Source organism: Phascolarctos cinereus, unplaced genomic scaffold (genome assembly GCF_003287225.1).
Source record: "Phascolarctos cinereus isolate Bilbo 61053 unplaced genomic scaffold, phaCin_HiC Scaffold_2;HRSCAF=192, whole genome shotgun sequence".
Lineage (NCBI taxonomy): Eukaryota > Metazoa > Chordata > Mammalia > Diprotodontia > Phascolarctidae > Phascolarctos > Phascolarctos cinereus.
The window spans coordinates 116,730,904-116,755,588 of NW_027555625.1; the positions used below are offsets into that span (position 1 = coordinate 116,730,904).

Below are 24,685 nucleotides of genomic sequence, written 5' to 3' on the forward strand. Positions count from 1 at the left end.
AAGGCAGTACAATTAAGAGGGATTGGGGGAAAGCTTCCTTTAGAAGGTAAGAATTTTCTTTGGGAGTTAAAGGCAGATAGGTTAGTAGTCAGAGAGGAAGGAGTGTTTTACAGGCATGGGAAAAAGCTAGAGAAAATGCCTGGAGCTGAGAGATGGAGTGTCTTGCTTGTGAAACAGTAAGGAACTCAGTGTTAAACAGTACATGTTAGGGAGTTAAGGTTTAAGAAGACTGGAAAGGTAGGAGAGGGCTAGGTAATAAAGAGCTTTGAATTTCAGTCTCTCATCACCTTTTTTTTTTCTTTCTGAGTTTTATTTTGCAATACAGTGTAGCACAGGGAACAAAAGTCTAACACAGTTTTATGGGTACCCCACACATCATATCTGAGTAAGATATATAACATGTGTCGGTGATAGAGGCCAACTGGAGTATGTATTCCTTAATTCACCCAGCGTTGTTTTTTCAGGAGGTCTGGAAAGTTTTTAACAACTTTTAAGAAGACATTATGGTTCATTTAGAGATATAGTCCCTCTGAGGTGCCTTCCAATTTCTTATAAAGTATATGTTTTCTTTAGTTTTTTTTTACATCTTCATTTGTTACTTTCATTTTATGTTCTTTTAGGTCCATTAGACCAGCTTCTATACAAATTTCCTTGATATTTGCTCCAGAGGAGTCATTTTTAGCTATGATCAAATCATCAAAAGCTACATCATCTGCCAAAGTCATTTTGCACTGTATGAATCAGAAAGATGTTGTCCTAGGTATTTTTAACTTAAGAGGAAACTCTGGGTCCATCCTGGTCTGACTAGTGCAGGATCCAAAGTTTCTGTGTAGGTTAGGGGCCATAATCACTTTCACATCTCCTTTAGAGTCAAACCCATCCAACTGGTTCAACAGTTCCAACATTGTTCGATGAAATTCTCCTTTTCCACTTGAATTTAAGTCATGCCTTTTGTTCCAATGGCATCAATTTCATCAATGGAGACAATTGACAAAGCATGTTCCTCAGCTACTTGGAACAACTCATGAAAAAGTCTGGACCCTCTCCTAATTACTTCTGTATGAGATCAGAACAAAAAACTGAGGAAAATTTAGCTACAAGGTTTGGCTAACATGATCTTACTTGTGCAAGGTGCCATATGGAATGATTCCTTTGGGTGGCTTACTTCCCATCTCCTTATAATAACATGAGTGAGGGAAATCTCCACAGATTTCCTTAATTTTTTTTTAAAATCAGTTATTCAATCCACCAATATCAGCATATGTTTCCTGTGGAGTTTTCTCCAATTTCTTCCTTGTAATGAAGGGATCTGTGTCATCCATCAGAAACTCCTATCATATCAGGAATCTTATGATTGAGTGAGACAGGAAAGCTTTGTTTTAGAAGATCTTTGTCTACAAACAATACTGACTTAATACTCTGATCCCACCAAAGTCAACTCAATGGCATGACTATCATTAATGATGGCCTTCAAGTCTCCTATAGACTTGTTCACCTACCCTTGTCCTTTTAGAACTTAATTTCCTTCATGCTTCTCTACTTAGGTGCCACCAGTCTTTCCTTTCCTGGTTTTCAGTGTTCTCTCTTTCTTTAAATTACATTGTATTTATCAGTTTAAATGTTGTACCCTTCCCTCATATGTAGTAATGTAAGCTCCTCGTGAACAGGGAGTGGTGTTTTTTTTTCCTTCGTATTCTCGGCATGTAATATAATGCTTTCCACATAGTCTATACTATGAAATTGCTTGGAGAATTAAATGGAATTATAGTTTAATAATTTAGTCAATGTTAGACCTAGGACAAATCTTAGATATTTTCTAGCACAACCTCTTCATTTACAGCTGAAAAAGTTATTGCTAAGATAGGTTAAGTGACATGCCCAACTTCATATACTTAGTAACATATCAGAAATAATCAACAATCAGTTTTAAGTGGCACCTATGTGCCAAAAACTGTGGTAGGCCCTGGGGATACAAAAATAAAAAAACAAACATTCCCTGTCCTCAAGGAGTTTACATTTTATCTGGAATATAATAAGAACCCCACAACTCTGTGCTTTTCTCACAACTTCATGCTGTCTACACCTCATCCTCTATTAGCTGCCTGGATTTCAGAGACTTTAATGATATGTGGAACAAAAAAAAAAGGCAATATTATGAAAGAGGGAGAAGGAAGGGAACATATTCAGGGGTATAGGGCATCCAAAGAGGAGAAAGAAATAGGCAGGGAAAATATCCAACTAAGGTAGCAAAATGGAGAGCCACTAGGGAAAAGAATGTGAGGTAGAACTTACTAAATTTCTTACTTTCCACTGCCTCTTTCCTTTAGAAGAAGTTTAATCCCTTTTCTCCTGGTTAGGTCATCAAAGAAGAACTTGGTATTTTGTTTTATTAGCAGCCATGTTACTTCAAATGTTGTAATTTAGAATTATTATCAGATCAGTTAACAATTTTGAAACCACGAGGACTCTTGATGAGTTTTTTTTTAATTAGCAATAATTCCTTTTTATATGTGACATCTAGTTTGGGATACTTCTCAAACTTAAAACTTACATTTTGGTCCCCAGTAGGTGGCAGCTACCACTAGTTCTAGCTCTAAGTAGCCCTGTGGCTCTACATTCCTAACCTGATAACTTATGAGCCCCCAGTGGTGTTCTTCCCAACAACAATTTCTCTAGTGAACACAATTTATTCTTTATAAATGCACCTATTAAAATGGTATAGTAAGAACAGTTGCATCAGAATTATTCTTATCGTATATATGGGGTACACTCTCCTACAGATAAATAACATCAATAGAGTACATATAAACCTAAACTACTTTGAGGCCCACATGTAGGGTACGTGTGTGGCAAATGAAACTCACAACAACTGATAATTGCAGGAACTAGACTTCCTTTTTCTTTTTGTGTACTTCTCTTAAAACTTTCTCTTAGCTGCAATGTCTTCTGGGTGAGTTGCTGATTGGGGGTCACATTCCTTGAATTTCTTTCTTCCTCGGTTCTGGGTATCCCTTTCTGTCTGGAATGTGTGTCTCTGCTCCATGTGATATTTCTTATTTGTCTAGTAACTGCTCCCCTTCAAAGCTATATGGCCAATATGGTCAGAAGGAAAAGGGAAAGAGAGATAGCCCTTCTCTCTGCCGAGGACTTTTTCGCAGGCAGCTTTTGCTTTGCCATCTCCCCTGCTCTTGAACTGAATTACTGAAATTCATCCATAATTTAGCATATAGCTTAGCTTCTTGAGCCAATTTGTTTGCTCAGGAAATCTCCCCATTCCCCTCTTGACCCAATCAGAGAGTCATTGGAACCTCACAAAAAGTACCAGGGTAGTCCTTTATAATTAGTCGAATTCTTCATTAATACTTCCTGAATACATTCTGGGCCTTCCTTGTCTATGTCAAATTAGGTGGGGAGGGGAGGCCCAAAGCACCTTCCTTAAAATGACACAATGAGGAATGTAGGTTGTACAAGCATAATTAACTCCACCTTCCAGATCAGGAAAATGAAGTTTTGGGGGGTTCAGAATTGCTCAAGTGCAGAAAGCTAGTAAACGACAAAGCTGAGATTCAAATTCACTTCCTATGCACTTGTTGAGGAAATGTTGCTTTCTAACCTAAATTAGCATTAGTTTAACAAATATTTCCAGAGCAGAGGTCCTTTGGAACCAAGACTAAGAAGAGTTCAAGAGTTGCTCAGATAATTTGACCACCCTGAAGGGACTGTGGGGTGAGTGGTATTGGCTCAAGACAGGACACCTTCAGTCTTCCAACTCATAGTCAAGAATATGGAAAAAACCCACTTGTAAATGGAGGGAAGATAAATAGCCATTCACCGGGGCTGTTTTTTTTTTTTAAATGTGATTTGGCAGCAGAGTCAAAAATACAAAGTTTATCCGAAGCAAGCCTTGTTGGTAGCTAAATAAACTGAATCTGTTTTCATTCTCTAAACTTGTTCTCCAGAAACTACATGCACATTCTTAAATGCAACATTGTAGTAACATTTTGTGGAGACGGCATGTAGGTGCCTTCCTCAAAGTTGGTGCAACAGTGAACTATGGTAAGTCTGTAAGGCAGAAGCCTACGTGGAGAAAGTATAACTTATAAGGACCATCTGGCTCACTCCACCTCCTCTCTGAATAATGAGAATTAACAATTCCAGTAAGAAGAGTAATTAAATTCCCATTTGAAGTGAGGAAAAGGGGAAACTATACTATACTATACATTACAATGAGGAAAATAATGAAGTAGATACATAAGGATACATAAGTGTATTTAAGGAATGAGAATGATTCCCCCCACTCTAGTATCAGTGTTATTCTGTCAAAGGATTGGGTTCTTGTCCCGAAAGCAAGTGGGATGGATCTCTGCTCTCCACGATATTCCTTTTCTCTTTCCCTATTTCATGTATAGTCTGCCAAACAAACAAACAAACAAACAAAAACCAAGACAAACAAAAAACTACCTCCAGGAAAGGAGATTATGAAAGCTTCCTCAGTAACCTTCTACATCCATTTCAGTTAACTATCATGTGAGAAGCTTTTCCTTAGAATGGGCTTAAATCTTTCTGCTGCAATTTAAGCACATTTCATCTGTTTGTCTATATTTCCAAGACCAAGCAGCTATTGGCCATCTTCTAAAGAGTAATCCTTCACAAACCTGAATTTCTTTCTTTCTTTTTTATAAAGGCAATTGGGGTTAAGTGACTTGCCCAGGGTCACACAGCTAGTAAGTGTCAAGTGTTTAGTTTGAGGCTGGATTTGAACTCAGGTCCTCCTGACTTCAGGGCCGGTGCTCTATCCACTACAACACCTAGCTGCCTCTATTCATGTACCTGAAAATAGGTGTTGTTACCCCCATAGACAAAAATAACATTCCTAATTATTTGATAACCTGATCAAGTGATAAAAATGGCCCAGGTGATTATTAACAATCGTCCGTGATGTTCATTGTACAGTTCCATTGTCCCTTGCCTCACCCTCAAAACAACAACAACAACAACAACAGAAATGGGAGATATTATAGTACAATGATGCAGAGGAGATAAAAGGAGAATAGGTTCCTGCCTTTAAGTGTCTTACAATCAAACTGATTTGTGTGTCCCTGTAGTATGCACATATCTATTGACCTTGTGTTTTTGGATGTTGACCTTAAAAAAAACAAACCTTAAAACTTCTCTTTTCTACTACCACTAAAATGCATTTGAATGGAGAGCTTGTGCCTGTATCTTCTCAGTCCTATGGACACTACTGGACTATGTTCCCAGCTGATTGATTACTTAAAAAGAGAAAGTCACCTGAGGAAATTTAAGAGTTTTCTGACTGTATGGAGAAGTGGAATATTTTTTAAATGCCTCATTAAAGAAAAAAAATAATTGAAGTGTTGCCCAAGAACAAACTTTTAGAGTATTACCTAAGCAAGGTTTTGTCTGAAATTGTTGAGCTTCCTATAAAGGAAAAAGAATTAAGCACCCCCCCTTTTAATTATTGTGGAGTTCTCCATTAATGGAACATATACAGGAGTATCATTATAATAATCTATGTGCTTTTGTTGATAGGGGAAGCTTCCCCTTGTGTCAAGTTTCCATGTGAATTTCAAGAAATGAAAATGACTAGTTAAACAGAATTGAAATTTTAACAGTCTGAAGTTCTGTCTACATTACAGAACTTCTTTTAACAGTTCAATTGCATTTCTCACAGAGCAAGTAGAGAATTCATTTGTCCCTAAAGATTTTGGTATTGAGAATGGGCCCATAAAAATAATCTCCTTCTGGAATATTTCCCAAAGCCAGCATAACTTGGTGTTATACATGGAGAGAAAGAACAGAGAGAAAAAGAGAAGAAGAAACTAGTTAATTCAGGCATGGATTTTAGTGTTTCTTGGCACTGAAACAGTCTGTTCTAAAAAGATATTTCATCAAAACATTTGTTTCTAATCTATTTGGGGGCCCTATCTTAGGGAAGGAAAATTTCCTAATAAAACTTTGAAGTAGTGGCTAATTAAGACAACAATTTGGAGAGGAATTGCCAGTATTTATCACTATGTGAAATTTCTGCACTGAGACTTCCCTATACAGATGAAATCACAGATACCGACCCTTTTCTAAATACAGTTGTTGGGTTTTTTTTTCTGTCTTGGTCTTTATCCCATGACTGATTGTCAATGGGCCATATGCAATTGCCAAATGAAAAGATATCATTGGTTCAAGTTCTTCTACACCTGCTTTTATCAAAGATTTTCAAAATTAATTGTATTAATCAACTAATCAGCTACCAAACACTTATCAAATGTGCTAGATGTTCAAAGTTCAAAAATAAAAATGAAATTGGTCCCTGATTTTAAGGAGCTTGCATTCTATAAAGGAGAAACAGCATATACACACACGAATAAATGCTAAATATACACCAATGAAATACAAAGTTACTTGGGAAGGATCATGTTGCTGGGGGTATTAAGAAAGGCTTCCTGTGGAAGGTGGTTCTCGGATTGATCTTTCAGGGAAGCTAAAGTTTCTAGGAGGTAGGAGTAGCATGGAGAACTCTTGACTTTGTAAAGGAACAGAGACTGAAAATGGAATAATATATATGAGGTAAAGTAATAATAAACTGTCCAGTTTAACTAGAACATAATGTGTGAAGGAGGAGTGATTAATAACAAGATTTGAAAGGTGGAGAGGAGACAGGTTGTGATTTATATTGCAGGCAATAGGAAGCCACTGGAGCTTTGTAAGCAGCAGACTAACATTGTCAGACCTATGCATTAGGAGTATCACTTTGGGAGCTGTGTGGAAGATGGACTAGAGGAGATTTGAGGAAATAAGTCTAATTAGGACTCAGTTTTAATAATTCCGGCCATGGGTGCTCAACAGGCCTCAACCAGAGTGTTAACCATAGGAGTGAAGAGATTCTATAGACAAGTGATAAGGAAAGAGGAAAATGTTTTGTTCCAATTAAGAATCTAAGTTTTAATTTTGAGTCTTCAGTGGCAATTTTGCAAAGGGCTCCCTGTACCAATTCATTGCTTTGGTCAATTTCACCAAGCAACCTGAGTCTCCCTCTTCAGACGATGCAAGGTCAACTTAGGGGCTAGTCATGCCCATGGTCTTAGTATTATATGATGGAAAGACTTATATTTTGTCACAGTGATATGTAGGCCCTTCATAGAAGGTACTCCTGTAGTATTGTCCTTATGGTGTGTGTGTTTTGAGAATTAATTTTTCAGTCCTGGGGAAAGATTTGGGTTGAAAAGTCAGCATTCTTATTGGATTCACATATAACAAGAAATATACACTTTTAGGATGACTGGTTAGATTTAGGTCCAATTCATAGCCATGGGACAAAGGAAAGGTAACTGGCCCAGGGAGAAATTCAAGCCGGCCTCATTAGTAAGGAATTAGAGAAATTGTATGTATATGTCACTTGTGTGGAGACAAGGTTGGAAAAAAAAAACATTATTAGTGAGCTTTAGGATATGTATTTGAAAAGTTTTATTGATGTCTATTGGTCTTTACACCACAATAATTTCCCAATATTTCCTGCTCCCCCACACCACTGAACTCTCCTTTGTAATAAAAGAAAGCAGTTAAGCAAAACCCACCTTTAAAAGAAGTTTTATAATACAGTTTATTGCAGCCGTATGTGCTTTGTGGCATTTTGGCTTTGCACCTTATGCTCAGCAGGAAACTTTAAGGATGCCAAGAGCAACAAGATGTCAAATTGTCAGTCCACCAGTAAAGCACACCCCTCACTTTGGCTTTTCTTCTGACCTTCACTGGAGTTGGAATTATTTTAAACTGTTTTATTATCCCTCTTTTATTTTTTCTCTCCTTCCTCTTCTTTTTTCCTTTCTCCTCCCTTTCTTTTTTCGGTTCTCATATTAAGCTTTCAGGGCACCAGGCCCGGTGACGATTTTTTTAAAAGTGAGATTAATGCATATAAAAGTTACTTAAGTCACTACACTTGAACCTTCGTCATTCAGAAATTGGCCTAGTCATTCAAAATTTTGCATCTTTTACTCTAAATGAGAGCATAGCTAATAAATGAATCAAATAAACAAATAAATAATGAGCAACAAGCAAGCACGCAGATGGTATGATAGGGAGATGCACATTTTAAAAAAATCTTTGCCTTGTTATAAACTTAACTGTCAGTGTTTTTTTTCCTAAGCAAATTTTTTTTTCTGAAAAGATTTGGGTTGTCCTAACAGTCCAAATATTTTTATAAATGTTTCCATAAGGCAACTACAGAACGTCTGATTGATAGGAAAGCTGGCAGGGTGGGTGTGAGAGGCAGGCAGCTGGCTTGGAGAACCTTTCGGGATATATGCATACATCTCAGTGACCTAAATTATGGAATTCTTTTATATTATAATGATTGAAAAGATTATGTCCTCTGGCTCATTTTTAAAAATGATGTTAAAAAAGATATTTATTTTTGAAGTCTCAGATTGGTATGTTAGGAGGCTACCAGTATTTGCTTTCCTAAGCCTGTTTCTTAGTTGTGAACTGTCTGCCAAAGGAGATGTTGCCTAAATATCTATAAGCACAGTTCATGAAAGTTTTTTTTTTCAGAATTATTAAGCATATCAAAAAAAAAACCCTTTGGCCATGACTGTTTTGTGCTAGAGAGATGAACAAGAAAAGCTTCGTATCTCTTTCCAAATCTCTTCCCATCTCTCACCTAGCTTGCATATTGTTTTTCCTTTTCCAGATTCTCTTATGTTAAGAACAAAATAAAGAAAAAAAATATTATTGTCCGCAATTTTAATTCTTCTTTGAAATAGAAATCATGCCACCAGGGACACCTCTGAGTGAGATATATTTTGTCCTTGCCAGAGCACACAAAGGAGCAAACTTTGTTTAAACCTGATTAGGTAGAGATACACCCGTCAGGACTCAGTTTTCTAACCCCAGCTAGTTAGCTACCTCTGCTACTTTATTGCTATATTTCATCTTCATCCTCTGGGTTAGCTGGGTACAGGAGGTTGTGGAATTTGCCCAACTATAATTCCAATCTTGTGTAAAAACATGGACAGTGAGCTGGAGCTGCAATAATGGTCTGGCCCTCCCTTTCTTTGAAAAGGAAAGGAAATTTTAAAGCAAACACTTTGTCTTAAAACTCTTAAAAATAACTTTATAAGACTGAATGAAAATACTGAAGGAAGTAAAAAAAAGCTGCAATCTAAATTCAAGATAAATTGTCCAACACCTAGTTTTGTCACTGCTCTTTAATAAGAAGAGATGATAACCTCAAAAAGAAGAGGGTTTTTTGTTAATTTTTTTTTTGTATGTAAAGCTTGCTTCAGCAAGAGAGGGAAGATTGAAAAGCCAAAGACAGAGTTTCAGAAAGTCCAAGCTCAGTTTGATATAAAGAAAAAATAAATTCTAACAATTAGCACAAAAGTGAAGGGAGATGCTTCAGAAGGTAATGGGGTCATCTTTATTGAAAATTCTCAAGTGAAGGCTAGAATCACTGGTCAAGGAAGTTGTTGCTGACAGGATTTCTGTTCAGAATCCAGATATTTCCACAATGCGTCTCCCTTTCAATTGGTTATTTATTGTTCTAATTTTTAAAAACATTTTTTTCTTGTCAAATTTTCCTTGTTATTACTCAAACAGCCCAAGTTGTTATAACATTGTTTTAACTTAGCTCCAGAGTCCTCTCTGTTTTCTAGGTAGTTTCATTATATATTACTCCGGGATGCTAGGACTTCCACTATTATGAAGAAAAGGATTTTATTTGTTTCATGTCTCTTAGCTACAGAGAGAGAGAAAGGGAGAGAGAGAGAGAGAGAGAGAGAGAGAGAGAGAGAGAGAGAAGAGAGAGAGAGAGAGAGAGAGAGAGAGAGACGGTGGAAAGAGAATAAGAAAATATAAAAAAATCAGAGAGTGTCTCCAGAATGGTGCAGAATTGTAAGAAGTTTTTGGAATAAGATATTTGAGTTTGGTGGTTTTGCTAATCTGTTTGCCTCTTTTACAATCCAATCTTTTACAAAGAAATTATATATTTTGGCTTCTCAGGCATAAAAGTTTCAGCCTACTATACCTCCCATGTTCACCCAAATCAACTTACAACTAAACTTATTTAAACGAGAGACTCCAAATAATGTGCTGAAATAATAATGAATAATTTATTTGAGAGGAAGTAAGGTTTAATGTAATTCAACTTGCAGAATTCAACACTGGGCAAATTATGGCCTCCAAAAAAAAAATTGGAACTCATCCACTCTGGGCAATGGACAGAGGAAAATCTTAATCCATAATATGTAACTGATCATGAAAATAATTTACAATATTTTTCAACTGTCCCGTGTGCTTTGTGGAGTCTTGAGCAAAGCAAGTGCCAGGCATTAACAAAGATGTTTTTCATACATAGTTTCAAACCAGTCATTGAGGTTTTATGTTTCATCTCCTTTAGTTTGTCCTCTTACCTCAGTAGGAATACTCGGAATTCTTATGCAAAATGCCAATGTCCTCTTGGCTCCACATCTGAGACAAATAGTCAACAAATGTCGCAAATCAGTGATTTATGCCAGTCAATTTAGACTTATGATTGAGAGTTTACTATGTAGCCCTGATCTTCAAGGTTCTGCAAGTGGGCAAGTTTATCCTGTCATTACTTTGTACTTTTTTTTTTCTTTTCACCCTAGAAATGAAGTAGATAAGGAAGAAAAACAAGCAAGACAGACCTTATTTGGAAATGAGGCACCTGGATTTCCTATCTGAAAATGTGCTGGTGATGTGGAGAACTAACTGTATATGTTAATGGTAATTTCAGAGAGTAGATAGGAAAGGATGGGTATAGTACATTTTGGTTGAGGGTGGCCCAAAAAGAGACCACAGTGTATTACCATGTGGTGCTGGTGTTTTCAGATTAAGATGGAGGATTAAGGAATTTTACTCAGCAATTTGAGATGCTTTGTTAAGAACTGAGGAGATTTGAGCTGCTTTGTTCTCAAACCACATGTTAGTGAAAAAGCAAACAGGCACTTAATCCTGACAGACAGCAGAACTTGACATCAATTTGCCCCTTGGGAGGTGACCAGGAGTTCTCTGTGACTGGCTAAAATGGTTGTTCCTTGTTTCTGTGGAGTCTAATGCCAACGTTCTATCCAAACCAGTAGTGCAGTGTCCTGCACCATAATTCATAGTCACTGTGGGCTGGTCCTCACCTTTTAAAGATTAAGGTGACTCTATTTTGTTTTTCTTTTATTCTTTTTCTTTTTTAACTGAAAGAACTCAAGAGATGCTAAGGTACTTATTAAAGAGAGTTTAAGTATATCCTATCTTCTAGTCATTCCAGTGTAAAACAGATTGTATGGAGTAGAAGGGGAGCAATATGGGGGAGGTTCAGAGTTTTCCTGTTGGAGATATTGGATGGGTTCCTATTGCAATAAAAGCCTACCAGCTGACATATAGATAACCACTACATATACATGACTGTGTATTTCCTTTTGACATACATGTTAATGTCTCATGGAGAGCTTAAGATTCTTTTAAAAACCAGTCACATTTTGAGGTCTTATCCTCTAGGGTCACTGAAATGACAACTACTTTTTTTTTTAAGAGGGAAAAGGAGTTCATTGAACTGGATTTCATACATTGATAAACTTTTAAATATACATAAACACAAGGTCTGGCACAAAATCTTAAACTGTGTTAGAAAAATCTGGCTTTTCCCTCCTGTATTGTGTCATAGATTTGAAGTGTACATACTGCACTTTGAGGATTTACTGAACTTTGGCATGTTAAGGGGAACAGTTACTCAAATCAGATTAGAAGTACCCAATTTACAATGTAGACTTCAAATTTAATCTTGTTACATTAAATAGGCATTCTGGATTGCTATTTAGTGCATCCAGAGCTCATGTTTTACCTTGTGATATAAAGGTAAATGTGTTCTAGGCCATATTATTATTAATAATAATAATAATACAAAATAAATGCCACCATTACAGATACGTGGGAGAGTGTGGCAGCATTGCATTTCACACTTACTTAGGCAAACAGCACCAGCCAGGCTAGGCCCAATGCCAATGTAACATTTTAGGGTACTTGGGCCTTTATGCTAAGAGTGAGTTCAACAAGGCTATCTTCTTAGAGTTTTGCTGGATTCATCTGATTCAAATTTTTACCAGGATATGTGCAACCATGTATGAACTTTCATATTGTGAACAATATGAAAACTCAGGATGCCATCAAAAGCCCCATAATAACAAACTGATATATAATGTGATGGGAAACATTTTGAGTAAGAAAATAGATTCAGGTTTCAGGATTCCCTTAACTGATAGTAAGAATTTATTTTTTCTTCGGTTTGTGGGGGGAAATGCCTTTGCCATTACCCAAAGAAATGACCATATAAATATATTCATGTGACTGCATTTAAAAAAAATTGAAGCCTAAGAACCATTTCAAAGTATGTGGTTCTCACTATTAATTCATTAATTCATTAATTTATTATAAATAACAACTGGAGACAATTTGGAAGTAGGAGATTTTGCAAAGAGACAAATTCATACACTTCATTTAAAAGAATAAGATCCAAGTTCCCGAGCAGGCAGATCTCTATTTTTATGCAGGCTTACTAGATAGCATATAAGAATCAAATAATGGGTGAACTGAAATCGGGAACACAGTATTCATTCATTACACTCTCGTATCGCAGAGCAAATTCAGGGTGACTCAAGGGACACAATGTCTTGTAAAACATATGTACTTAATATAAGGGTCATAAAACTTATTAAATTAAAAGCTAGGTTAAAAATAGGAAGAAAATTTATGCTGCTGTCTAAAATAGCAATAATTTCCCTTTGGCCTTTCCCTTTCCGACTAATATGGGTTCTGGTCAGAAAAAAAAAGTCAACTTATAAAGTCTTCATTTTATAGGACAAAATGCAAGTCTCATTTTGTGGGATCTCACATTTAAAAAGGCAGGTGATACATCTAAAAAGAAAGAAGGAAAAACAATATCTCGCACTTGTAACTTAGAACAGGAATTCAGAGACACTTACATCATTGTCCATCAGCACAAACAAAATCTATTAGCATTACCCTGGCATCAGGGGAGAATAGGTTGAGGAAGATCAGGAGGCTACTGAAATTATAAAGGGCTTAGCCTTTCTCCACAGGCAGCAGTGACATGAACTTGGGTGAGGGACCACATTGCTCTTCTGTCACTGTGGCAGCCCTTTCCTGAAAGAATCACTTTATCACCATTTAAACAAAATTTGAGTTGTGGCAAAGTCAGTGACAGCCAGGAAATTTGAAGTCAAGGTTGACAGTCTATCCTTGACTCCCACTGGCATATAGGTGCCCCACAGTATTAAAGAGATAGCAGAATGTCGGTCTGCTAAGGGAAATAATCTCAAGTGTTTGGAACACGGGTGGGGCAGTTGGGGGGAGGGCTTGATTTTTCTTGCATTTGCTCCTTTTAAAAAAGTGCATTCAAGGCATTTAGAGCATGTGCTAGTGTTTATCCCTTCATACACTTCATAACAGCTTTCCTCTTTGTTAGGAAATCTGAAACTCACATCGATGTCATTTTTTTTTCTTCCCTCATATTCAGCTAGGGGCTCTTTAATTGCAGGTTTCTAACTTTATCTTAAAGTAAAAGAAACATGCCAGATAACGGTTTGGGGGAAACAAAATGTAGACATAAAAAATAATCAGAGAATTTCAACATCTTCAGGTATGAGGTTACGTACTAATTTACTTTTGTGCTACCTGTTCAAAAATGGACAAAACCTTGCTTAAAGTTAGCTGAGAGTCACTGATTGGATAAGTGTCTACCGTCCCAAGGCAAACTAACCACCTTGATAAGCATAAACCCTATCAGGGAAAGTGATAGGCAATGGAACAAACTCTTTTTTGGAAGAAGTAGGGAAGCAGAAGAATCCCGTTCCCCTGAATGATTATTCTTTGAGCAGTCAGGCTGGAGGCACATTACAAGAGTAGTTGGGGGAATCATGCTTGCCTAAGATGTGTCCTCCCCCTGGGCCGTATTTTTGATCTGTCACTTTTGGAAAAGATTTCTTACTTAACACACCAAAATCCATTTTCCCGTTCTTACCACCTCAAAGTAGTATTATTTTTTTCAGCAGGTCACATCTTGTGCCTGCTAAACACAAAGTATCCTTGTTGAACAAAGAGGTGGAAAGCACATCCGCTTTCAATCAAGCAAGGATTCTTGAAATCACAAATTAATCTTTTTTGTTTAATTTGGCACTGCTGATCACAAAAAGATAATTTTAGTTCACATGCTAAGATATCATAGGCTCTCTCTGGGATTAGTTTGCCTGAGTAAACCCTGGGTACTGAGAAAACACCAAACCATTTTTTTTTTTCTGTTTAATGTGCCATTTTGAGCACTGGGCTTAGAAGAAACAATGAGCATCTGGTACTGGGACACTCACAGGCCTTGTTCAAAGAGTTCTGCTACTAGAGCTTTTTATAAGATGATTGTCATGAAGCTGTATGCAAAATAGTTTTTACTTTTGATCTGAGATCAGTGAAAAACACTTTGGGATTTGGATGAGAGAGTAAGCTCTCTGAGAGTAGGAATTGTTTTATTCTTTGAATCCCTAGTGCACAGCATAGTGACTGATGCAAAGTAGGTGTTTAAGAAATGCTTTTTTTTTTCTGATTAACCTATCCCATTGTCCTGGATTCTATACTGTTTAGGCTGCTACAGGGTGTGGGAAAGCATGGATATAAAGTTGCTTCTTCTTCTTTTTCTTCTTTTTTTTTTGAAGTTTCCCTTTTGAACCCACCAACTTTCCGAAATTTAAGCACATTGTTCATTGTGTAATTATAGATGAAATATTAAAGAAGTGGACTAATTATCCACAATACACTTGAGTCCAATTAAAATAGCATATGTGGTGAATGTAGGGGTATTCTCTTTCACTAATAAGAAATACTTTCTTAACAACAGAGAATAAAATCTCTAAATTGGATATGCTGTTGAGATTATAAATATCCTATTAGCATATAAAATGAGGATTAACCTTATTTAATCACTGCATGCTTGATCATCAAAAGTCATGTTTCACCTCTGTAATGTAGCTGTAGCCACTCTAGGAAAAAAAAAAAACCAACAACCCAACACAGCAACCTCTATATTAATAAATTTAGCTAACTAGATGCTATTCTTACGTACTAAATTAAACTGATAGAGAAATTTGAGTATCTCTATAATTGCCTAACAAAATAGTCCAAATACTTTCACCTACTCAACATGATGTTTTGACTGATTTGAATTTAAGTCATCTCAGTGGCTGGAAAGAAGCTTCTCTACAGTGTTCAAATTAGCGTACTTAAAAATAAACCAAGTGTGCTGCAAGTAGAATCAACAACCAATCTTATATAACAGCCTAAGTGACCTTTCAGAAATGTAAATGAAGTCAGTCCAAACACTGGGGACATGGAGGAGATGAAACTTTTTTTTTTAAATTTGAAGAGACTGAGTGCACACTTAAAGAGAAAAGGTTTCTGACAATTTCTCCACTTATCACATTGGCAGAATGTCTATCTAAGGATAGATGTTTCTTTAACCTGATTGACATAGTCACCATTTTGAGCACATGTATAAGGCTTTTGCTTTTATGTTTTATGAACACAGTTCAGGCCAATCTATCCAAGAAGTGACCCCTACTGTTCACCATGGACGAATGTCTTCCTTGTTGATCAGATTTCAGTAATTATGGAATTATTTGGAAAAATAAAATAAAATTTCTTCCAGGGGGTTGTAAAAAGGAACAATTAGAAGAAAGCTAAATGCAACAAAAGGTACCATTTCTATTTATCACTATTGGGTTGTATCACAGCAAAGCTGAAAGATAGAAAGAGACAGCAGCCAGGGATGGTTTGCTCATTAAGGGATATTTATTTTGGTAGGGCAGAAATCAATCTTTTATTTTCGTTTTAAAACTGTTATTGTTTATGTTCCTTTCAAGACTTAAAGGCCATTTTTTCTTTCATCCCAATGAAACCCTTAAGGAGTCAGAAGTATAAACATGCTTAGAAATATTACAAACAATTATGGCTATTACAACTTTATGTTTCTAATTTGGTGATTTAAAACAAAATTTCACACATGAACTGTGGTTATCCTGGACCACCTTTTTCTGAGTAACCTGCATACCTTTCCCCTAGCCATTTTTATCCTAGGAATCACATCCTTTCAAAACTTCTGGGACACATTCAATGTAAATTGAAAGAGACTGAGAATAAAGTGGACTTAGCTAGGCTGGAGGCTGTGAGGATGGTGTTCTGTCAGAGGCCTGTGGGTGCAGTGACTGAATCCAGAAATATAGATGGAGGGCAGAAAAGGGCTGTGGGTGGCACATCAAAAACATGAAATAAAAAAGTCAATTGCTCACATTAGGAATATAAGTTCAGGGATGTCAATACAAAGAAACCAAAAACAGGCAAGAAAAAGAATGTGAAAACTCTTTCAGTCTTCAAGGCCAAAACTCCTGAGCCTAAGAACTTTTTGTTCAGCTCGGCACACAGAGTATTCACATGCCCCTTCAGTTTTTTTGGGTCCTTATGGCATTTGCACAATACAAAATGTAGGAAAGCTCCTTATGGTTTCATTTCTTTTATTCTCTGGGGTATCAAGCATAATGTGAATATAATATTAGGAGTAGCAGCTATCTTTGCCTTTTCAAATGAACTAGTCAAGTAACAAGCTTAGTTTCTTTTCCCCCACTAAAATTTATCAAAATGTATACTGTACCATATGAGTCATTAATTTATTTTTCAAATGCTGGGTGGATTTAAAATACATTCTATTGTCTTCAATTTTTCAATGAGGTTTTAGATTGGACAATATAATATCCCTTTAAATACACTTAATTAAAAAAAAATTGGTCCTGGTCTGGCTTGCATAGCAATTTAGCCTTCCCTAAGAATTGTTACATCCTGGGTAATGATTTGATTGAGACATGGGATCAGTTTTATTTTAGAAGAAGTAAGAGACAGTCTCTTTCTCTCTCTCTCAAAAAAAAGAGGAGGGTTTCTTGATTGCAAAGACCAAAAGGGGACATGACAGCAAAATGTGGTTTTCCCCGAAACAAAAGTAGGGACCACATATCTAGTGTCCTTATTGTAATTCATTGCTTGTTTCTAAGACTCATCATACAATTCTTCCATAACATTGGGAGGACTTTGTTAAATTGTAAATGAGTTAATACTCAAGCACTCTGTGGAAATGTATTCTTCCCCTATAGCTCATACATTAATTCTGCTTAGTTATGGCGGCTCACATTTTCCCGGAACAATCACAGAGAACTTAATTCCACTCATACAACATCACTTTAAAATGGTGAAGCTCTCTTAATCAACCTTTGTATCAGCCACAAATGTGCAGTATGACCTAATTTGAAAACGTCTCAAAGTGCTGACTCAAACTGTTAGTGAATGAAGGCCAGTCATTACCATTATGGCACTAATGTGATGCAAAATAAAATTGCGTTGCATCAGCTGAACATTAGTTTGCAAAAATATTAGTGATTGAAGCCATTTTCTGTTCATATTTTATTTATGTTTATATGAGATTTATACCTTTTTTTTTTTTTGAAAGAGCCCTGCAACAAAAATTCCTGAGTGCCAGAAGAAGGAAGCCACATTTTTAACCCTGCAAAAGTCAAACCAGAACTATAGATCAAAGGTACATCACGTGGATGTCATGAGATGCCCTTTTTAAAGATGAAGGCATATTGCTGCAGAATTGTTATTAAAATATTTACACACATATAAGCAAGAACATATGAAAAATATCATCTTCCTCTGCACTTTGGTGCCACATTCCAAGACTTTCCCCCTAATTTTAACAGGACTGGTACTACTTACTACTTTGTACCAATCACAATTGTTTGGTGATTTTTTTTTTCCTGGTGGAGGACACCCCCCCCCCCATTCCCTGTCACTTACCCTTCCTTCCAAAAATAAATTTCAAAGGGGTGGGGGAACTATGCCTACTGAGAAATTTGTCATTGCTTACTTCTAAGGTGGGGCAGGGTATAGGAATAAAAATGACTCAGCTTTGCTACAGCTGATAATGCTTTATGAAATGCAGCATGAAACATTTTTCTCTTTTGCAGCTTAGATGTTTTGAGTGGGAAAACTCCCCCAGATTACTTGGCTTACAATACCTGTGCAAACTAGTGCTAGTATTAGTCTCCACATCAAAACTGGTGATTTGTAATTGAAAATAAATCAAAATGAATTGTAAATTAGTGAGATAGATCCAGGGATATAACTGTTCAGAAATGGCATCCAATACTCCATTTTGTGTCTCTTTAATTTTGCAGTGCCCCGAATAAAAATGATCTATAACTGATAAAATGTCTCTGACTTCATTCTTTAATGGTACCAAACAAGACAAACACACAGCACACGTACACAGAAGACAAGGGAGATGGGCGTATTCATTTAAGTTTTAAAGGATAGGAAGTTGATGTTAGCAAAAGCTTTTTTTAATCTTGTTGCTTGTTAAGTATGTATATATACAGATACGTATATACACACATAGATACATGTATGTGTATACATACCTATGCATATACACACGTGTATATAAGTGTATCTACAGGTATATGTAGACACACATATATGTGTATATGTATATCTATATATACATGTAGATAGTATGTAGGTATGCATATATGTGTATATGATAATACAGTGTGGGATTAAATTAGAAAGTCTTTTTGTGTGATTATGCTTAAAACACTGGTAAATTAATTTCATTCACTATGAAAAAGGTCATCATATCCTAGCAGCATAATGGTCAAGAATTTTCTAATATGACATGATGTAATGTATTAGCCCATTTTTACATTGTTTTGAATGTGAAGGAAAGCTTGTCTGCATTGGACTGCACTTTTTTTTTTGTGGGACATTTTCTATTTCCAAACCAAGATCATCCAGAAAAAAATGAATTTTGAACTACGTAAAAATAGACACACCTAAAGCCAATATACACACTCACTCTCACAGCTATGTATACATTTTATTTAATAAAAGTAGGATAGCCCATTTTCAGGTAAAATAATGTTCTAGTTCTGAGGCTACAGAAAAAATCAGCTCTGGGTTGGTGGTGTTTGCAAATGGATTCCCAGTCTTTTAGCAGTTTATCATCCATAAACAATAGAGGAAGTATAGAAGCAATCCCTCTGAGGAAAAAAAAATCTTTTTAGTAGATTCCACTTTGTCCATTTCAAGACAAAGTTGTGTGCCAAGTTGGGATATTTCTGAGATGTAAGGCACTCCGTCGTCGCTGTCCTTGGAGTAGAGGTGTGCATTGCTGGGTTGAATATAAGGGGTGAATACCCCCTGCCTTCTTAATTGCTGATTTACTGTGCTTTCCCTCAGGCCATAACTGATGATCTGTAAGCTTGTTGAATTTCTGAGAGAAATACTAAATATAATCAATATATAAAAATAAAAAAAGAGAAAAAATGCAATGAAAATTTATGACCTTAACATTCCTTCAGGGTCAAGCAATTTATCAAATTCTCTCACTTTCTGGTTTCAATTACACAGCTATTGTGGAAGGAACTTATTTTAGCAGGTTCATTTGCCTCAGTGGGGAATACAGGACTTTGGCCTAATGCTTCACCTTTAGTGCAGGCCATTTGAGCCTTAGAACAAATACCAATCATCACTCTTTGGGAAAAAAAAAAATCTGCATCGGCGTGGCCTATTGGAATGGGGTTTCTGTCAAGGTAAACGGTTGTCGGCAATGACTGTGGTAGAGTGGCGATAAATCCCATTTTATTGCTGAAAAATTCCAGCTTCTCTCCATGCCTGACAGCTCCCCACATTCTCATACCCATTTGGGCAATTTCTGTACTATGTCCATCTGGTTCTCATTACCTCTCAACCTGCCTGTGTCTGATCCAGAAAAAGTGCAGGTCAAAAATGGGGGAAAAGAAACCAAGGTGATGGACAAAACAGAAAAAGAAGGGGAGGGAGGAGAAAAACAGAGCACAACCTTTCCAGCTGAATATCAGAGAGGTGGCCATAAAAGCCCATTTAAATATATCAAAAAACTGGTAATGACAAAGCTCTAAGAACCCAACAGAACCCATGTCTTTGGACTCAATCCTTTAAATGACACTAAAAGAGGAAAAATTCAAGACCTTATACCTGTTAGAATACAGCATACACTGCCACCATAACTGAAGGCCTATCAGGCTTTGCAGAGGGTAGAAGCCCATTTTACAACTACTTCGAACCCAGTCTGAAAGACTGCTATGGTATTGAAACTTGGGGAAAAAAGCTGAACCACAGAATTAATTTAACTTTAATACTTTTGTTTTTCTTCAGAAACCCCCCCCAGAATCATTGTGTTTACAATGCTCCTTTCTCTACTAATACTCAAAGAAGACACTAATAAAAATGAATAAAAATTTTGTCAATTAAATAATACTGAGCAGAGACTAAGACATTTTAGGAATGAGAGATCTATATTCTAGGAACTTGGAAACTGGAAAGCAATTCCCTAACACAAAGCCAAAACTTTCTTTGTAATTGTTTTCTATTACTCCCTGAATCATTATTTATAGGATTCCCATGCAATTAGCCTCTTAAATTTTTTTTTTATTCTCTGAAGTGCAAAGCCTTCTTTTTTAAGTCATCTTATGGACTTACAGGTAGTTTTCTCTAAATATACAATGTGCTAATATAATTTGAATATATAACACACAAAAATAATTTGATTAATTATTTGTCCTAATTAAAATGGGATGTCAGTACATACCTGTTTATAGAGAAAGGTTTAATATGGAGATGATGAATCAGAACTTACTACTTTTAACATAAAATAAGATCAGAGTGAAAATTATAAGTCTCTCAAGGGGATATTTTTTCTCTATATATTATTGTCAGCTTTAAGAACAGTGATGACCTTTCTTTCCTTCATACGTCTAATGTCAAAGTCCAGGGATAATTTAACTACTTGGTATCTTAGTATCAGGATTTCCAGATTCAATCTACTGCTGCTAAATGGATTTGAACAGAGGTCTGAAACTTGTTGGCTCTCACAAGTTACTGAAAACCTTTAAAGTTCCATTTTCTGATCATAGGTAATTTTCACTTGCTCCTTGTTAGTTTTAGCATCAGCCTTTTAGAAGCTGAAGTTTTAATGTCAAAATTATAACTACTCATAAGCAAGTAGTTTCACATACCAAATTGACTTCAACAATTTGAGATTTTGTACCTTGATTTTTAAGACTTGGATTTGCAAAGCAAACTTGATAAAAATGTCCTTCTAAATTGGTCAAAAGGACTCCTAATGGGAATTTGAAAGAGGATAAATATTTATTTTATAATGAGCATGTATTTAGGGCTACATTGAATCCCAGGTGAACAGAATCAAAACTGAAAACATTTTTGGATTTTCTCATGGACAGTTTTAATCATTTAGTATCAACAATAGTTTTGAAGAAATACACACACACACACACACACACACACACACACCTGACATTGCATCTTTTTTAAACTTATCTTAATTGACTGGTATCTACAACTCGGAAAGAAATGTCAAATTCTTAGGGAGAAAATAAAATCTCTGAACTTTTCTAGGCTTCACCTATACCCAAGAAACTCTACCATTTAAACTCTAAAGGATATTTGTTTGTTTTAGTAGCACAGCAGAGAATCAATGTCATGGTGGAGGCAAGGGTCAACTGCCAACTGAACTTGAAGCTTGATAACTGTTTATTCAAATGGGTTCTATAGATTTACGTACCCTTTAAGAGATGGAAAAAAATACAGAAATGAGTGTGTGTGTGTGTGTGTGTGTGTGTGTGTGTGTGTGTGTGTGTGTGCGCGCGTGTGCAGGTGCGCGCGCACGCACATGGCTTTCAGAGAACTTAAGACACATGGAATAAAGTGCTTGGAAGTCTACTGAAATATTTACAAAACAAATCGTTTACATTTAACATTTGCATATATAATGCTCCAAGGCCCTCCAATAAGAGAACTGACTTAGCAATAGAAATATTTCAGCATCAAAACGGTTAATAGTGAGTATTATAGCTTCAAAAGAGCCTATTGGCTAACCCTAAAGGATGCCCTGCAGTTGTTGTTAAACTCATCAGATGAAACTAGCCCTTCTTAGCTAGCCCTTAGATTTGTCTGCTAATAGTAAAAATCCTGTAATAAATCGGTAACATATGTTGCCAGACAAGAATAAGTGATATAAGTAAAGAGCCTAGGAGACCTAACCCAAGTACAACGTGAAAAGAATTTAACTTGCAATCTATTTGTTGACTAATTACCATTTGAAAAGTCATTTGAAAGTGCTGTTATTTGCTTATATTCTTCCTCATGTTTCTCTTCTTCTCTTCAGATTGCATTTTAACCAAAATATTCTTCGTGATTGCCTGCTTTGCGGCTTTGGGGTAAGTCCCAATTTTGCACAACCTTAAAAAAATGCCTAACATAACAGTTATTAAAAGGGCTTCCGTGGCCTGATCTGGGGGTGTTCTGAAATATCCAGGGGCGTGGCTGTGAACAATGAAATAAAGTGAAGGTATTTCTTTTCAGCGGATGAGGAGGATGGTGTAGAATTGTGCATATGCAAACAAAGCTCCCATTAGGAAAACCAGCCCTGGGATGGAAATGACAAATCTCAGAACCCATACAATCAATTATTTTCACTAGCACTTAAAATACAGAAAACAAAATCTGCTTGGGGAATTGACTGAATATTTTATTTTCCTTTTTTTTTATGGAGACATCCTTTGAAAAATGACATAATATAAGTAGTTTTACAAAGCAACAATATAATCAATCTTTAAACTAGAATATAAATCAAGGATTTCATTAACTGCTGGTAGCCAGTTTAAATTGTAGTCTTGTCCATAATGTCTATCTATCTATGTATGTCCAAGTTATATTAAAAACCTTTAAATGGCTTTGTAATATCAGCTACATCTAGCTATTATAATAATTAATGATACTGTTTTATAAATCAATATATGTATTCTTGATAAATTCATATCCAGTTAATGGTGTAATTTAAATAAAAAATTAATGTAATAAAAGACATACAGAAATGGGCAGGAAATCTTTAAAGGTTAAGAGACAAATTTGTCTAAATTCATGTTTTTTCAAAACCTGTTTTGAGAAAGTTCCCCACTGTAAAATCGGTTGAGACTCACCTAACTTTTTAATGGTAATCTGACCAGGTTTTTTTGATAGTATTACATTAGTAAGCTATTTCTTATTTTGCCCATAAAATTTATGATAAATATTTAAAATGCTACTGGACCTTTTAATGACATTAATAGATTTTGTGTTTATTTAACATTCCTTAGAAAACTAAAGAAAACCATAGCAATTACAATATATGAATGCATAAATTACAAATGTCCTCTAGTTAAATTTTTAGTCAATTCACCTGATGTTCAACATTTCAAAAGCTGTATGCTTATTTTATTCATTTTAAAAGAGAGTGGGAGGACAGATTCACTGTGCTTGAATTTATATGTTTGGGAGCCAAAAAAAGGGGGGAAAAAGGTTTTCCCCTTTATATCACCAAATTAATAGCTCAGAAATTTCAGAGCAAGAAATGCACAGAAGACCCTGAAATTTCCTTCTTTATTTTCACATTTCCAGCGAGTGGAGGAGTTTGTTCACCAAAAAAGCAAAGTCTGCCTGGTGTTCTCTAAAAATCAACATCCATCCAATGTATTTTAAAGAATAACAGGATTTAGAAAAACAATTAAATGCTGCAGACGATCAAATGTGGTCTTAAATCTCTCCAAATAGCATCTCATTCTGTTTATAGGGAGACCATTTTACAAAAAATATCCTTCAAAATTATGCAAAACAGTAAAGCAAGCTGTCCACGCTGACATGATGCAGGAATGTTATTTTAATCCACTGAGATTTTCTGACATTTTTCTTAACATTGCTGTACCTTATTTAGAGTGGCAACAGAGACTTGTGCAGTTTCCTTTGACGCTGATGGGTAGTTCAAAATGTTCGGGGGGGGGGAGATTTGCTGCCAGTCACTTCAGCAATTCAGCTACGGGAGCAATTACTATTCATTAAAAAGTTTACATTTCCAAATGAAGCTAAAATTGTGAAGCGACTTCACCCGTTTACCCGGACTGTGTTTGGAAGGGAGGAGGGAAAACAGTCAATTGTGACTACATGTTAAAGTGCACTCAAGTTACTGTAACCATTTAAAATCCATTGTGTTTTTAGATGAAACCAGCAGCAAAACCACTCCTAAGAGGCTTAATTTAGGTTTTATAGGATGAACATAAAAAAGACCAGGTTATGGCAACACATTGAAATATGTGGTACATTTTAAATATCTTCATTTTAAAACGTATGTTTATTTTTCCTCCTGGGACCACTAACTTGGGTTTCTACAGACAAAGCAGGGACATACTACATTCTTAAAAATTATCTGTGAAGGAGATCGCATTCCAAGACATGTTGGAGCATTTTTATTACTGAAGATAACCTCTTAATTATATCACTGCCTTCCACTTGTTAATCAGGGACATTCAACAGTTAACCATAAAGTGGGTGCCTTTAAAAGAATATATAAGTTACCAGTGATTAGAAACATCAGGGATTTTTTTTCTATCTTCATATTATTGCATTAATTAGTTCAGCCCTTCTATAAATTTATTTATCTGCTTTTAAAACATTGCAT

General features: G+C 35.9%; 1 pseudogene; it reads right to left on the bottom strand.

Moving 5' to 3' along the window:
* Positions 1-512: 512 nt before the first annotated feature.
* Positions 513-24,685, bottom strand: part of LOC110207548 (26S proteasome regulatory subunit 4 pseudogene) — a 51,589-nt pseudogene continuing 27,416 nt past the window's right edge.